At 43.2% G+C, this 18,143-nt stretch overlaps 1 long non-coding RNA gene across 1 annotated transcript in view; it reads right to left on the bottom strand.

The window, feature by feature from the left end:
* LOC135268270 (uncharacterized) overlaps positions 1-17,576 on the bottom strand; it is a 348,872-nt gene extending 331,296 nt beyond the window's left edge. Inside the window, exon 1 of the long non-coding RNA XR_010336538.1 lies at positions 17,445-17,576. This is a non-coding gene — a long non-coding RNA (uncharacterized LOC135268270). The remainder of the gene's footprint in view (positions 1-17,444) is intronic.
* Positions 17,577-18,143: the final 567 nt, after the last annotated feature.

Raw genomic sequence — 18,143 nt, forward strand, 5'->3', positions numbered from 1 at the left:
GGAGGCAGGCCTGGAGCTCACCAGAACAGAGGGGATCCCACTCGGGATCAGGAGATTCCAGGACGGAGCTGTCCTGCTCAGTGGGCCCGGCGCCAGTAGCAGAATCTTGATCGTCAGCTCAGTAGCTGGGATTTCAGGGGGACACATTGGGACCCCTGAAGGCTTCAGTGGAATTTCTCAGAGAAAGTCCCAGGTATCTGTGAAGGTGATGCTGGAATCATCAGTGTTAAAGTAAAAAGAATCAGGTTTGTTGAATACAAAAAGAATTGCCAGCAGGAGTCAATGGTTCACACCTATAATCCCAGCACTTTGGGAGGCTGAGGTGGGAGGATCGCTTGAGCCCAGGAGTTCGAGGCCAGCCTGGGAAACATAGCTAAACTTCACCTATATGCAAAAAAAAAAAATACAAAAATTAACCTGGTGTGGTGGTATGCACCTGTAGTCCCAGCTACCTGAAAGGCTGAGGCAGGAGGATCACCTCAGTCCAGGGAGGTTGAGGCTGCAGTGGGGCATGCATGACTGCACACTGCACTCCAGCCTCGGAGACAGAGCAAGACCCTCAAGACCTTGTCTCAAAAAACAAAAAACAAACAGAGAGAGAGAGAGAGAATTGCCATTTGCGTTACATTTCCTGACTCAGAATAAAAGTCTTTTTTTAAAATCCCACGCATTTTCTTGTCAGAGTCCAAGTAAACTGGAATTAGGGTGGCCAAATTCAGTAAATAACAACAGAGGACGCCCAGTGGAATTTGAACTTCAGATAAGTAGGGAATCATTTTTGAGTAGACAGACGTCCCAAACACGGCCAGGGCCTGCTGTATTTTATAGAACAACCTACTTCCAAGCTGGAGGGAGGAGCTAGACCTCAGCAGGAATTCCCGGATCGGTGGGACCCGCGTTGCGCTGAACAAGAGCGCAGCACGAGGAAGCCCATGGTGCGGGGCCCAGCTGCCAGTGGGCCTAACAACAGTTCCACATTCCTTTGAAATGGGTCATATTCAAAGTCACCAGAAGTTTTGTTTGAAGGAATTGAATACATTTTTGGAGTAGAGAATATTTCTGTAATGGGAAGAAACAATTATCTAATAAATATGCTTAATAATGTTGTGGATTCGATTTAAATCAAATATCTATCTATTGCATTTTCTTAAGGGGACTTTGTGGCCGTAGGGTTCGGGGGGACAAAGTGGTTTGAACAGTAAGACTGTAAAGTCCTGAACCTGAACGAGGTTACTTGAAGCAATTGGGAAATCCCGAAAGCACTTGTCTGGAAGCTCTGGCTGAGAGCAGACCCACAAGGACAGACAACATGCTCCTCTCCTGCCCTGTCATTCTTCAGGGGAAACTGAAGCTGGGTGTTTTCTGACCCAGAATCTGCAGGGTTAGAGTCGAATTTACAAACCACTTCAGGATGCGACATTAAGACGGAAGACTTAGGATTGGAGAATTAATTTTCTCTTCCTCCCGGGTCAAGCAGCTCTTCTTAAAGCTGAGAATCTTCGCAGAATGAATATACCAAATGCCAGTCATCCGGTAAACACTGAATGACCCTAATCATTCTGACCATTTTGTACCATGTTCTGCAGTGGCCTAAATTAAACAGGAGAGAATCTATGTGACATGGTGCTCCTGAGAGCAAAGCTAGAGTATGCCAACCAAACCATGTTTTTCGGGGGAAAACCTTGGGGCATTCTCTTCTAGCAGCTAATAAAAAATAGAACAATACTTGAATTCTGGACTGAGAACTGTTTCTTGCATTGATACAGTAAGAAGTAACCAGCTACAGAGAAATCACAAGATCTGGATTAGACAAGAACACTTGCTTATTAAAATATAATTTAAAAAATCAGAACCTTGTGAATCTTTCAAACTGGAAATCCTACACAATCTAAATTTTCTCATGAGATATTTTCTAGTAAACACTCGTATTGCCCAGTCACAGCTATAAAGTGAGATGTACCTGTGTATGATCCCATAGGAGCACTTTTAAAGTAGCAAAACCACTATAATGTGAATAGTAATAAGATAAATTCCTTTTCAAACACTGTTTGATTTTATGAGAAGGGCTTGATCCCAAAACACCTGTATGACACCGGTTCACTCTTTCCTACGTAGAGTCAATGCTTGATTGGCCTAGAAATCTAAGATGCATACAATTCTTAAGTCTTCCTTTTGAAAACTGCTAACTGTTAATGCATGTCCATTAAAACTAAGAAAAAGTCATCTTTATAAAATATGGATGAACCTAAGACTAAACAAAGATATTCACAAAGATAGCACAAAAAATGAACCAAGACTCAAATGAATAATAAAAAATTCACTGACTATCCAAGTGCAAAGCATTGTGTCTCTCGGTATTAGAATATTATTAAGAAATAGCCTTCCAGCAATTGTATGTAGGGTGGAATAATTAGAATAGAATTGAAGTATTCATTGAAACAGAAAGCTTAGAAAAATGAGTGAAGAACATCAGTGGATTTCTTAAAACTGATATTCTGCAAAGAACTCTTCCAAAGAGCTTAATAAATGTGCCACAAAATAAATGCCCATGGTCAAACAAATTTAAGAAAAACTCGATGTTGTCCAAAATGCACTTTTCATATTAAAGGCACTGAGAAGTTCTGCAACAAAGAATCATGTTTAATTGTATTTAATCCACCGTTTCCAAAATTTGAAATGAGAGAATATGACACCCACCCCACTGCCCCACATACTTTTTATCAACCAAAAGAATCATTTCTCGGGAAATTCTAATTTGAGAAACAATAGATCATTTAAGGAGATCTGGTATTTGCCTTTCTTACCCAAACTTTCAAAAGGAAAGGAAGTGCTATTGAAAAAATAATTTGAGGTTTTATTGACTCATGCTGTGAGTCAAAAGCTTTCTGTCCATTTTTTTCAAGAATTGGGTATATTCCAGCCTCCTGGTCTCTCAGCCTTGGGGTGTGACCTTCCATTTCCAGGGGAAATCCAGGTGCCCGGAACTGCCAGCAGGGGGCTCTGTCCACCAGCGCTGACTGTGAAGGACTCAAAGCTGGTTCAAGGTTAAAATGGCTCAACAAGTGAGGAGCCAGAAATGTCATCTGGCCACGAGGACGCCACGTTATGAAAGTGTGATCATGGTTCAAGAATGCTGCCATGAGAAAAATCTGTGCACGGAATTATTATGTTTTATCATGTGTGCATTTACAAATATAGTAAGAGAGCCCAAAAGAGAAAAAGTGTCACATGCCAAAGATTATTTTTATAAAATTATTATTAAATTATAGGACTCATGTTGAAAATATTAAAAGAACTTAAATGTTTCCCAGTTGAAAACTTGCTGAAACATGTTTGACAACTCAAGTATGCCCACTTTCTATCAAAAATAATGCAGAAAATTCAAAATGTGAGACTAAAGTTGAAAGTAAATGGAAATAAACTACTTCCACTGGAATGAGGGACACAGAGAACTCTTCAAAACTACTGTCTCCAAATGGGAGAAGCACATTGTTTTGAGGAAGCTGTATTTTGATGACGTTCACACCTATAATTTGGATTATTTTTTCTTAAACCCTTTCTCCCATATCCTCCACATCCACCTTCTCCAGAAGGGATCAAACCAAAGCAAAAACGTGCTGTAAAAGATTTATAAATTGAATTATTAAAGAATGGAAAATGCTTGATTTAAGGGGAGAGCCACGCCACTGTAGCCAGAAGAGTTGGAAAGGTGACAAATAAAGCAGCCAAGCAAGGGGATCAAAGGAGCAAAACAGACTTCACGGACACACACAGCTTCCTGCTCTCCTTCAGCTGCCAGGGATGGTGGCTTCTCGAAGGCATACGTAGTACTTCCCCCGGGAAAGAAATGTGTAGCATGACAGGTGCAAGTGACTAACAATCACAGCATTTGCAGGAGACTGGAGCACTTTATTCCCTCCCAAGCCCGAGGAGAGTGTATAGAGAACACACATAAATACAAACACACACACCCCTCATGAGTAAGACAATCAAACTTTGGCCATTCTCTTGCTGAAATGCCATAACTGTCTCTATAAATAACCTAAAATAGGAAAACAAATAGACCACACTCTAAATTTCATGCACGCGTGTGTTGGTTCCGAGAACATGATCACTTTTATCCTATGTTTTGATCTTACTGAGGATCAATGTTATACAAAGTTGTTATTTCCACAGAGCATTTACTTTTTATTTTCCCCGGGAAAGCTCCTGTTGGAATGTGTACATGATGTACACTATAAACTTTTGGCAGGAGGCAGAGTGGGGGTGGGATGCAATGTGATGTAAGTAAATGATAATACCAAGCATTTGCGCTTAGATTGGGTCTGTCTTTTCATTGGAAACGTGACAGGGAAGAGAAGCTGAAGAATGTCCATTCCTCTGAGCATACCTCACCCAAGCAAGGCTCTGCAGGCCATTCACTGGCTATTTCTAGCAGCTAATGATGAGGATCGGGGTGGAATAACAGATCCCTGACTAAAGGGGAGAGGCAGGGCCCCCAGACGCATTCACAGAGACACTTGCCACCCACCTGTCCCACAGCTGACCTCGCCCGGCCTGGAGGGCTCTGAGCTAAAACGTAATTCTCTGACGTTTATGTCACAGAGTTAGCAGAAACTAAGAGCTGAAAGCAAATAATTGCTCCATAGAATCAGACCAGCATGGAATTTTCCAACAGTGTCCTAAATAGCCAGAAACAGAAGTTTGTTTGCAAATACTTCACAATTGACTCTTTGAGAGAATAAAGCCCTGATAGGTAGGATTTGCCAGTTTCCACGGTATAAATGCTCCAGCATGGCCAACTGCAAGCCACCAACCTGAGGCCACTGGATGCAGAGCTGGGAAGAAGTACGTTCCAGTGACACTTGGGAGTAGGTCTAGGCACAGCACCAGGCCTCAAACGGAGGCTCTGAAGGCCCAGAGAAGGTAAGTTAAGGCAGATCTACATTTCCAAGCAGGCTTCCGGATTCCAAGCTCAGGGCACTTTGTTAAAACACAAAAAGCATTTGGTTTAGGAAGCCTCGGCCCCACGCTAGAACTGCTTCTCTTCGTTACATATTAGGATTAGTTTAAGACAGATATCTAAAAGGCATTTTGATGTTTGTGAAACTCCACAAGCAAAACTGCCTTTCATTTAGAAATTAGTTTTAACTATCTTAAGTATAACGTTTCTACAGCAAACCATACGCTCTCATTCAGTCGTTTTTACAAGAATTTTTCTGAGAGCACTCCAGAGGAACATTAAATAAAAACAGCCAACACTTAGAGCTGTACATTCTCTGGGCAGAATCCGGATGATGAATATTCAGTAAATCCTCAAATCAATTTTTTTTGGCCTCTTTCACCCCATACTTCCAGAGTTGCTAAATTTTAACCTCACCTCTTTTCCCCCAATTTGTTCTCACAGCATTGTTATCTCTGAATCAGAACCTTAACACAGTAAAGGACAGGGAGACACCGTGCTGAGGACTAGATGGGGTGGGGGGAGGGCAGAAGAACAGCAGGAGCCTCCAAAAGCTGTCCTCAACCCCTGGCCTGTGTTCCCAAAACCCATGCTTGGGTCTAAGCCACCTCCATCTGTTTCCATGGGCTTCTAATCTCTTGTCTCTTACCGCCATGTGAAAATGAAATTTCTTCTCATGCCCAAAAGTTATAAAGCTCTTATGTGGCCATATGAACTTCAAAGCATTTAAATCTCTTATGGATGTTATATGATTAAATGTGTGGCATCCTGAATATTGAATATCACGATAAAGAAAGTGGAACTGTTGAGAAAGACACTTCTAATGGCTCTAACATACAATATCACACACTTGGTTTGGACCAGTAAGATCTTGATAACATGCTTCTTTTTTTAAGTTTTAACAAAGGGTCACCAATGACATGAACATTTATAATAAACCACTTCCAAACGATGAATATCTTAGATGAGCAAAGCTGAAAGAATTTCAGATTCCCAATTCATCTTCTTACTATTCATGCTGTTTCTCAGTTTATTACTTCAAACAGAGGAGTGAACGGAAATAATTTGGTTATTTTTATCTTGGTGCCTCTGAGGCTGTCCTGTACTCTCAAACACATTTTGTGCTTCAAAAAAACTCAAGAGTTGCAAATATTCCAGAGGTGCCAAAGTGATACATTTCTTTTTTTCAACTTATAAAGATATAGTCCAATTTGGTGAATGTTAACCTTGTCATTTAGAATAAAATATAATCGCTATAAGAGCTCAAAATTTTGCATGATCAATGTGCTATATGCAATAACTACAAGAAAATAAGAAATTAGTCATCAAAAAGGGCAAACATGAACTCCGTAAAAACACAAAATAAGGCACAGAACAATCTAAGAACGAAGGAATTAGTGAAATAATAATAAATATTTTCAAAGGAAACAAAACAAATCAAGAACTAAACACTTAGACACGCTTAAAGAGGAAAGAGGAACATTAAAATCAGATAATTAGATGAGCATATTTGGGAAACAACATTGTTTTCGTTATTTATTTTACCTAAAATGTGAGACAATAGTAGGAATACAAATGCTATTCCTGGCAACCAATTGTCACAAATGAAACACCGTACGAGGGGATCAAACTATCCCAACTTAGCTACAGAATTTGCCAAGCGCCTGAAAAAATGTTAAGGAAAGAAATACAAAGGAAACACCAAGAAACAAATGATTGCCGTGTCACCTCACTTCAGAACAACCCACGGTGGAAAGGTCACGCCCTTTGGGAAACAAGATACACTCAAGATGAGATCGCGCTGGACATGGACTTTCCTGACACTGTTCCTTTCAGTATTTACACCAAAAAAAATCAATCCAACACAGGAGCTTTGCCCATATGCCTCTTCTCTCCACCTTTCTTAAGTGCATAAAGCAAACAGTAGATCTTGAAAGACTCATTATGAGATGAACAGATCTTCAAGGGAGTATCACTGACCACAGGCGTTGGACACAAGCTGCGAGCTGGCTGAAGCAGCTTCCTTTTTGTTAAACATTTCTGAATGCCCGACAGTTTTATGTAAATGTAATTTGTTAAAAAAATGATTCTGCAGGAAGAAAAAATAAGTTGTCAACTAATGGCTAATGAGATTTTGTTGTAATTATTTAACACTACATGACCACAAAATCTTGAAAATTCAAATAAATGCAAAACAGAATTAAAATATAATCAATAATAACACACCCCCGATGTGTGTATGGATGTGGATGCTCTTGAGGGGTAGTTTCGATAGTCATGGTGATCGCCTAGAGCCCTGGTACGACTTAGGATGAGGTGGATCGTGCCCCAGATCACAGCAGGAAAATCAGCAAAGGCAGAAAGATCTGCATAAATTCTAGGGTTAAGGTAAACACCTGCGACCTTCGAATAATACCTAGATCCTGTTCTTTCAACTCAGTGACCTGGGGAGTGACAGAAATGGCAGAGGGCTGTGGCTTCGGCTTTCTGTGCTCCTGCTGGAAGGGAGTATACAGATGTGGTGGTGTGTGTGGCTAGACTACGGGTGTCTGGCTCTCCTGGTCGATATGGTCCTGTACACAGTGTTCTCTCATGTTGTCACAGTGATGATGTATTGTTACAGCAGGTGGTTAGTCAGACATGAGCAGGGCAGGAGAGGGCACCCCCACCCCCACCGGGAATGTCAGGCAGCCATCAGGTAATGGTCAGGTGGTTGTTGTCTCTCTAAAATAATAATTTGTCACAGCCGGTGCCAGGGAAAGGCAGTCTTCCAACAGATAGCAACACCTGAAACGCGATCAGCAGCGTCCCGGTAAGATCTTAGAATCTGGGCAAGTGGGCTCAAGCAGGTGCACTGAAAGGCAAAATGGTGGAGTTTAAGTGGTATATGACCTTCCTCTAGGAGCACTCAACCAGTAAGGGAAAAAATGCCTCAAGTGAGCATGTGCACAACTCCAGGAACACAACTGTGCATGCTCCTCTCCCAGGTGCTGGCCAGCCACTGCACACGCAGACAGCCCACCCCAAGGGAAGAATCAGAATGGAAGGGATGAAAGACCCCTGAAGCATGCCAAAGCATAAAACCCCAAGCCAAAGGTCAAACAGGGCATCTGCTCTCTCAAGTCCCCCGCTAGACCCCCTTCCAAGTGTACTTTACTTTCATTCCTGCTCTAAAACTTGGTCTCTCACTCTGCCCTGTGACCCTCCATGGAATTCTTTCTCGTGAGGAGGCAAGAATTGAGGTTGCTCAGACCCCTATGGATTTGCCGCTGCTAACGCTGTCACGAATCCGACAGCCTCCAAAACAGCTTCCCTGACTCAACACTGTTCCCTTCCATCCCTTTCTATTCTGCCACCACAGATATTCCTGAAGCAGCAACTCTGACCATGCTACCTTCTCACATGAACACCTCTAAGGGCTCCAGAGGTAAATCTAAGCATAAAGGTATCTGACCTGCTGCTGTGATCCACCCATTCCAGGCTGGACTCCACCCACCCAGAATCCTGGAAGCTCTGTGGCCAGCCACGCGCGCCCAGCCTTGCACCTGCCCATTGCCTCTCCTTGGGAAGCACTCCTCCGCCTTCCCCACAGAGCATCTTAGCTCTTACATCTTCCATCGGTTCCTTCAAAATCCCACCTCCCAATCCACTGTCTCACATTGAATTAATTCTCACACTTTTTTACTTCCACAGAAATGTTCTACAGGGTTTAGGAGACATCCTATTGCGCTAAAGCTGACAGGTTACTAGATGTGTACCATAGTTATTACATGTTTGTTTCCAGTTAGACGGGGGTCTTTTGAGGGTAGAGCAAGTTCTTACTTCTTTCTGTACCTAGTAGCTTATGCACAGTAAGAACTCAGGCAGTACTTATTATTATAGTCGAATAAACAGAGCTTTACTGGTTTACAAGGGTGTCACATGTTTCTCCATTTGTAACCCTTAGAATCACTCTGTGAGTTGGTAGCCATGCCATTAAATGACAGACTTAGAGATGAATCGTTTTTTGTTTTTTTTTTTTGGAGTCTTGAACAGCCAACTCTGTTTCTGTAAGCAAGATAATACATCCACAAGACTTGCTTCCGAAAAACTTTTATCTGCAAAATTGATAGCTCAGCCATTGTTACTGTGCTCATTTTTTACATGAGAAAACATTAGCACATAAAAGCTAGACTAATTTACTGGCCTTGCTTGGTGACTTAATGACAGAACCACAGCTAGGAGCCAGGATTTACTGAATTCCTATGTTAATCTTAGTCCCCGGAACCACCCATCTGTGGCCCAGTCAAGCTACACTTAGGAAGAATAAGATTAAAGCAGAACTCCCTCTGTTACTGGCCAGAGAATAGGGTATGGTTTGAATCAACAGCTTTCCAATAGTGGTAGTGAATCAACCGTAACTTCTTCCTGCTCTGGATAATTTCTCACTGATTTGAACCAAGCACATGGCAACTGTCTATGGCTCAATCTCTGCGGATGAAACACTGAAGCCAATGGATGTTGCTTTAAACTTAACAAGGGCCAACCTCTCTTGCAAAACTCTACCTTTGCCTCAATGCATAAGGAACTTTCCTAAGCACTAGATTCCTTTAAAATTATATGTTACAGGGAAAAAATAAAACTTGCCAAGTTATGCATTGAATGTGATAACCTTCAGTGCATTTGGAAGTTTCTAAGAAATGCTTTTTTTTTTTTGTCTGAGACAGAGTCTCATTTTTTTGCCCAGACTGGAGTGCAGTAGTGTAATCTTGGAGGCTCAGCAGCTCGGAGACTCACCTCTGCCTCCCAGGTTCAAGGAATGCTCCCTGCCTCAGCCTCCTGAGTAGCTGGGATTACAGGCACTCACCACAATGCCCAGCTAATTTTTGTATTTTTCAGTATAGATGGGATTTCGCCATGTTGGCCAGGCTGGTCTTGAACTATCTGCCAGCCTCAGCCTCCCAAAGTGCTGGGATTATAGGCGTGAGCCACTGCACCCAGCTGAAATGTTTTCTAAATTACATTTGGATTTTCTGCATGCTAAGAGAAATAATTTGCATGTCATCCACAGACACATGAGAATTCCAAGCTGTGTTAGAAAAACTTCATAAACATTTGGCATGTCAAATTTTATGCCTAAGTATCAAAGGAAAATTAGCTTACTCATGGTTCCGTATTTAAGATGTCAGCCGGTCAAACCAGTGATGGATGATCAGAGTGGTGCTTTCATTAGAGAGAATGAAGGAAATGTTAGGCAGACTTTGCAATGCATAAATAACCAAATGAGAAAAACATAGGGAAAAGTGTGTAAGGATACCCTAATAAATGTGGAATCAGTTCTCTTTTAACATTACACAGAAAGGCAGTGCCAATGAAACACACATACACAGGCGTGAACACACACATACTAGAGTCAAGTCGGTCCCTCCTCATGAAATTCCATAACTCTGTGACTTGGGGCCAGTCACAAACTCTGATCCTGGCTTCTCATTTATAAAGTGAGAAGAGTGATATCTTCTTCGCAGGACTACTGTGAATATGAAAATAAGCAAGTACATGAAAATGTATTATACCTGTGAAAAGTTTGTTCTGTGTAGGCAATTAGAAACAACCGCAAAATAAATGTAATGAAGTCCAGAATGGGCCAGGTTCGGTGGCTCACACTTCTGTAATCCCAGCACTTTGGGAGGCCCAGGCAGGCAGATCACTTGAGGCCAGGAGTTTGAGACCAGCTTGGCCAATATGGTGAAACCCTGTGTCTACTAAAAAGACAAAAATTAGCCTGGCATGATGGGTGTGCCTGTAGTCCCAGCTACTTGGGAGACTGAGGCGGGAAAATTGTTTGAACCCCGGGGGTGGGGGCTGCAGTGAGCTGAGATCACGCCACTGACTCCAACCTGGGCGACAGAGCGTGACTCCGTCTCAAGAATAAAAAAAAGCCCAGAATGTAAACCGCTAATGCGATTTGGGTTAATGCAAAGCTGTAAATGATGTATTGTAACGGTGATGCTTCTTAATATGATTCCTTCCTTTTCTGAGTTTTGAGCTAGGATTCCATTTGTAGAAGGAGGACTAGACCATTTCTATTTGCACACAAAATCTGCCTCTTAAGGCAGGCTGAGTCATTGAGTACGGTCTCACCTGACAAGCTCCCGGGGGCCAGTTCAGATCTTCCAGTCCTAGGGTAGCCTCCCTCCCTCCCTGCTCCTGCTCCAGGGACAGCCTTGGCTACCACGCAGTGGAGGGAACGACCCAGCCCTCCCTCCCTCCCTCTCGGGGCCCTACTCGAAGGAAAACTTTCTGACACTTTTTACATTTTGATGTTTTCAGTGACCATTTTTGGTTTCATCTCACTTTTCTACTTTCTTTGATTTTCTTGTTTTCCTGTTTTTATTAGTTGGCGATCTTATGTGATCTTTTTTGTGTGTGATCTCTACGCATCTCATGCTTTTCTTTTGCAGGATTACTTTTCTTCCTTTCTTTCTACAACTTTGTTCTTCTCTTCCTCTTCTTTCTCCCTCTCTGTGCCTTCTCCCAGGGCTGATACAGGGCCAGTGCCAAGGGCCCCCAATACTTTAAGGAGCCTTCAAATATTTTAATTTCTCTTAAAATCAGAAGAAAAAAATGGATGTTGGGGTTAAACAAAATGTTTTCATAAACAATATTGATATATTAATCTTTATACCAAGAGTCATAAAATAATTACGTAATTGTGAATACAGTCTTTATATGGAAGAAGTAACCCACATCTAGTTTCCAGAGCCCACATCATGCGTCCTTGCCTTCTCCCTCTACTGAAACATAAACACTTTACCTTTCTCCACTTTACTTTTACAGTAAAATTCACTTCGTCATTTTTTTCATTGTTTTTCCCAACAACAGAGTCAAGGGTTCACTTTTCCGTGTTCCCATAGCACCTTGAGTATAAATATCCATTACAGCAATTACTATAATAATACCAATTATCCTTTCATGAGTCCCGGTGGACTGTAAACCCTTGACATGGCTAACCCTATCTTACTTACCTCTATAGACGATTCGCCAATGTTTTACATACAAACACATGAGCAAATGAATCAGTAAATAATCAGTGATTTGTACTTGAAGCACTGCTCTCACTCACCGAAATGTACACACACCGTCCACCAGCCATGCCTTGTCACAAGCGGGGAGGCCCACAGGGCGGAGTAAGGTGTGTCTCCTCTGGTTTAGAAGTGTGGGGTAGGGGGTGAAGTTGTCGGCGACGCTGTAGACAGGGCGATTGGAATTGAGGACATTTTTGGTGAGTTAAGTCGGCTTCTCCTTTGTGTCCTGTTTGCAAATGGAAACTTCCTCTGAAGGAGCTAACTTCCTAGGAATCAATATCTATTTCTGCATAACAAACCAACCCATTATTCAAACTCACTGATGTCCAGTTAACTGAGGCAGCAGAAATACCAGGGGAAAAGTCCAGCCCTGGCCCACCCTGCGGCCACGAGGTCTTAGTGGACAGGCAACTGTGAACCAGACGGAGGATGTTTAAGATCGAAAGGAGGGAGCGAGAGTGAACGTAAGAGAGGAAAAGGCCTGGGTCTATGGACGTCACACTTCCAACATCACCGTAACATTTGGAGTCCTGTTTTTCAAAGGTCAAGTAACATTTCTGAGTTTCTTATTATTAACCTGAAACAGTTTTAAAGCACCACATGTACTTCTGAACTGGGTAGTACACAGAGAAACGGGGTATCACAGTACTACTGAAAAGAATCCGAAATGAGGGTTTTGAGCTCTTGAGCATAAGCAAGTGTCTTGATAGCTGAGTAATTCAAAACCTCCCACTGGAAAAAAAAAATACGGGATCCCCTAAACGGGGACCCATGTGAATGTGTGTCTGCTGAAGAAAAGCTGCAACTTCACAAACTCGACTTGGGAGAGAAGAGAGTGCTGTTTTCCCTGTAGAACTTATGGTTCTCATAGCTGCTTTTGTTGCAGTAAAATTATATTCATTAACAAAGCCCCTGGGCAAGCAGCCATGGCCAAGCGGCAGCTGGAAGTAATGCTCCAGAATGAGATGAAAATTGATCCAAGGGTCTGCACAATTTCAGGGCCTCAAAAAATTGAGATATTAAGCAACGACTCCAGCAGGGCCGTGCACCTTGCAGTGAGAATGCTGGGGACCCTGATTCCTGCTCTCACACTCACGGAGAATCCAAGCCACTGCCTACTACGCAGCTGCCCCTCAGCCTCCTCTATCAGCAAAGCCTGACCTCAAAACGCAGAGATCTGACCACCCTGGCAAGGCTTGAAAGTCAAAATAAGAAAAAGTGAAAATAGATGAAAAGCCTGTTCTGACTCTTCTACGAGAAAATGGAAAGTGGAACTAGTTAGCAGTCTTTATTCTTTCTTTCTTTTACCAAACTGTGTCAAACTCTGTGCATCTGGCACTGGGAGCCCTTGGACTGAAGAAAATAAACACGCAAGACGGTAGGTGACCGCTCATCCCTAGACGGCGCACATGGGAAAACGCATGGAAGGTGAATTGTGGCACAGAGGCGACGAAGGCTAGAGTCCCCAGCGTCCCCATCCGCAGTCCACAGACAGACAACACGGCCTTGCCCTCCAGGAGCCCCTCCCGAGCAAGCCAGCGCCTCATCCACTGCTTCTCACGTCTCACCTAGTGTTCCGTACATCTGATAATTCGAGCTGGGAAAGACTGGTTTGACTGGTTTGACTATTTGGGGTTCACCCAGTAACCCACATGCTTAAGGCTCCTTCAAGGTCCTGCAGCGGCTACTTTCCGGCACAGATGAGGACCTCGGAGTGACCGCGCCACTTGAACGTTAATGCGAGTTAATACAGTGCCCCAGTGTGTCTGTTAACTGGGCTAAAGATTTACATTTTGAGGTTGAACTTTCCCTCTCTATTAAACCATTCATTTCATAGGCTGGGCAAGGAGAAAACTCCCAGGCATATAGACAAGGTGACCTCAGCACTGGCCGCAGTCAGACTTCCCGGTGACAAGTGTTTTCTTCTAGCTTTACTCTTCTTTACCAATATGCTTTTGAAACTATTTATGACCAGCACAGAAATAAAACCCACTTGTGCTGCCTCATTAGATCTTGCAGTAAATACTATTTTGCTTAGCTCTGAACAAGAAATCTTCCCCAAGTTTTCCCAGGTAATAATGCGCTAGGTTTAAAGGATAATCATGAAAAAAAAAAAGAATGTTTAAGGCTTTCCATAAATAAACCCCAAAAATATCATATAAAGAGAAAAGCTGCTGCTCTGTAACGAAGGCCTAGGACTTTTGCCAGCCTTGTTAGAATCATGATACAGAAATTGGGGGCCACGTTTTTCATAGTTACAAAGAAATAAAACTGGCACACGAGTGATCACTGGCACAAGGCGCCTTGCCCCCCAAAATGATCCGGCTTCATCTGTGTTTCCCAGTCTCTTGCTGGTCACTCCTGGCAGGAAGCCCTGTGCGGACGAACACCCAATAAATATTCACTGATGATGACAACTTATATCTGCCCTGAGACTCAGACAATACCCTGGCCTGTCTGATGTCACTGGCATCACGCCACCCAAATCGCAAATGCAAGCAGCAGGTGGGCGCTGGAGCAATAAAGGAGCGTGTATGGCCACAGGAGGGGCACTGCGGGGCCCTTCCCTGCCCGAAACCACTGCGGCCTGCCAGCTGCGAATGGGAACGGGACGGAAGGAAGGAAGGCTCCTCGGCAGCTTCCACCAGGGCATTCGGCACTTCAGCCTGCCTGGGGAATTTCATTAGAGTCTCAGAAGCTGAGAAATTATTTCAACACGATAGTTCGCCATGCAAAGATGCACACTTACAATCTTTTACATTTAACATTTTATTGGGGGGGTGTGAAAGTAATTTCCATAAGTACATATAATCTCTAATTTTTAAAAATTTCAACTATGGAAAAGTACGAAATAATTCTATTCAGCAGTTCTGATAAGAATGTAATATCTTATTTTTATAAGCAGATTACTTTGTTAGAGAGTGTTATAGTAACTCGCTTTCCCTTAGAAATCCTCCCTGCTTATAGATGTTAGCTAAGCTCCATTAGCACAAAAGCTTCCTGTCTTTTTTCTCTGAAGATAAAAATATCCTGCTCAGAGTTTTAAACTCTTTGACAACACAACAACAAAAGCCCTAAACTTCTCCCTGCAGCAGCATCCTAATGAAATCTAACTGGAAAATGATAAAGCGACAGAAATCCCAGGCTTTGAGATATTTTTAATTGCCAATTTTCCTCTTGCACTGAGGCATTAATCCTTGAAGAATAGAAAGTAGACTTGCCAATAACCCAGCAGAGAAGGGGCATGGGAGTAGGAGAAGGAAGGAGCACATAATGGTGGGAGAACGCCCCGTCTCTCCCCAGAAGCCTCCGTTGAATCCACCCTGGCCCCCACCCTGCCTGCCCTCCTGGGCCTCCCCACCTAGTAACTGGAAGCCAGCCCAGAGCAGCATTGGTATTCAAATTAGTCTGCCAATCTCCGCCTGGCACAGCTCTTGGTGGCCTGTCAGTACATGGCTGGAAGACAAGGTCCCAGATCTCAGATCTAGGGAGATCCAGCCAGATTCCAAACCCACCCGGGAAATGTGTCATCAGCCCACCCACAGGAGGTCTTGAGGCAGGGAGTGTTTTCTTCTCCATAGTCTTTATTTTTATTAAAACGAAACAAAACAACAACAACAACAAAAAACCAAGAAGACAATGCATCTCCAACAGAGATTTAAAAAGACAGAGGAAGGCGGGCACGCAGAGTCAAGCGAGGCATTCAGCGCTAAACATCGGTTTCCATGGGAACGAGAGCTGCTTTGTGGAGCTCCAGCAACTTCCCACTCGCTCTCCCCGCTAGAGCCGGGACCACAGTCCCTGGCATTGTATTTGTGTGGCCAACTTTTCTTTTTTCTCATTCACTCCCCCTGCCTCTGCCTATCCCCAGCAACAACCCCCATCGCCACACAAGCCAAAAGGAAAGGAGCGCTCAGAGGTCTGGTTGGATTCAGTCACAAAGCACAAAAGGACCCGGGCCACAGGGAGCCCCCTTGCTGCCCAAAGGACCCTGCCATCGCTTCCTCTCCTGCCTCATTTTTCATCCCCTCGTCAAGCAGCTCACGAGTACTGTTTCTTAACTCTTTTCCTGCATAACACACACACATTGTGCATCAGTTTTAAATTACATTTACATGTGCATAAAATGCTCCAGGCACATTGGATTTTTTTTTTTTTTTTCCTGATGGAGTTCCGCTCTGTCATCCAGGCTGGAGTGCAGCGGCGCAATCTCGGCTCACTGCAATCCTTGCTTCTCGGGTTCAAGCAATTATCCTGGTTCAGCCTCCTGAGTAGCTGGGACTAAAGGCACACAGCAAGATGACTAGCTAATTTTTTTTTTTATTTTTTTCTCTTTTAGTAGAGCCAGGGTTTCACCATATTGGTCAGGCTGGTCTAGAACGCCTGACCTCAGGTGATCCGCCCTTCTCAGCCTCCCAAAGTGTTGGGATTACAGGCGTGAGCCACCGCACCCGGCCAGATATGTTTTTTTCTTAATAGTAATAACCTAAATAGAAAATGGTCAGTGTCGAGAGAAACATGATTTTAAAGCAAGCTTAGTAAGTCTTCCAAATGGTGATGTGTTCTGTTGGGGTGCGTGTGTGTGTACACTAGAGGGAGATTGAGAGGAACTTTTACAAGGTCATTCTTGCCTACCTTTGATGAGGGATGTAGTTCAGTGTTCAAACACTGTGAGGTCAGGTAAAAACCCAAAGTTCTTTTTCTCCATTTAACTGGCTACCTTTAATTTGGAGCTTCTTTTTCCTAATTTATTTTGACTTTTAAATTTAAAAAGAGAAATATTTATAAATCTATTGCTTGGAAGTTGCCATGCAAAACATTTTAACACAGAAATCCTCATCATTTTGCTAAGTGTCAGAACTTTTTTTAATGAAAGAAAAGGCATTTTTTTAACACTGTTCGTAAATCACCGCTGAAATATTTAGTGCTACAAGTTGGTTAGGTTTCAAAGGCACTCCTTTCTTGAAAAGCTGTACGGAATGCTTCAAAGTCTACCTAGGCAAAACCCCCTGTCATTCACAGGCAAGCTTTCAGATTCAAAGGCGTTTGCATTTTGTAAGTATTTATTTAGGAGATCTGCAATTCATTTTCTTTTGCAAGATGAAAATGTCAATTTTCATCATTTAAATTCAAACTTGTAAAAAAAAAAAGTTCAGCCTATTTATGTGTAACTGAGCTACAATCTTAACATTTTGAAAGGTTTTTTGGACTATATGGCATGAAAGGAGTTATTAAAGATTGAGAGCCATTTAGAGCTTTTGTGAATAAGAAATACGATTTGTCCATAAAAGCCAGAAATCATTTTTAAATCCATCTTTTCCCTCATTCACCTCCCTCATGAATATAATGCCTCTTTATCACAAAGATGTTAGGACATTGGCAATCGGTGTTGATTCTTTCGCATTCTCACAACTCACCTATTCTGTCTTCTCCCACAGAATTGTTCAGGATCCACTGAAAACATTATTTCTCAAAGTGTGAAGCAGATGCACAGCCGGAGCTTGTTGCTTTACTTCCTGGGTTGCCATTACACACTGCCCTCCTTCCCAGCATGAGGCATTGAGTCAGGACACCTGCAGACCAGAGCGTATCAGTAACTAGCAATAATCAATAGTAACTACTAAAGGGCTTCTCCCACACCCACTGGAAATGAACCATCATTTTTGCTATTGTTCAGTTCCAAGTGATTCCCACTTCCCTGTCAAAGACACAGCCGGCGAGTTTTTCCCTGTAGGCCACCTCCCTTGACCCTGCTCTGCAGACCTTGGTCTGTGCTTGTCCAGTGAGAGCCACACCTCGGTGGGGATCCCATGCGAATGCGGGGAGGCAGGTTAAGGGAGGGCTGCACATGTGATTGTTGTTAAAAGCACTGGTGTGTCCCCTAGTTGATTTGAAGGGGGTGTGAAGGAAGCGTGCCCCTCCTTCTGTCTCCAGGAGGAACGGCTTCCCCTGGCTTAGGGTACCCTAGGGCTCCGGGTCCGTCAGGGTCTTCCTTCTGTGTTCTATGTTCAACGCCCCCATCCCCAGACCCCAACCCCAGGCCCTGCCACTTCCCAGCGCTGGCCCTGTTCCTCCTCTTACAGGAAAGCTGTCCCAACCCAGTCCCCAAGAGAAGG

The sequence above is a fragment of the Aotus nancymaae genome, unplaced genomic scaffold (genome assembly GCF_030222135.1).
Source record: "Aotus nancymaae isolate 86718 unplaced genomic scaffold, 86718_ANA_hifiasm-v0.15.2.pri h1tg000040l, whole genome shotgun sequence".
NCBI lineage: Eukaryota > Metazoa > Chordata > Mammalia > Primates > Aotidae > Aotus > Aotus nancymaae.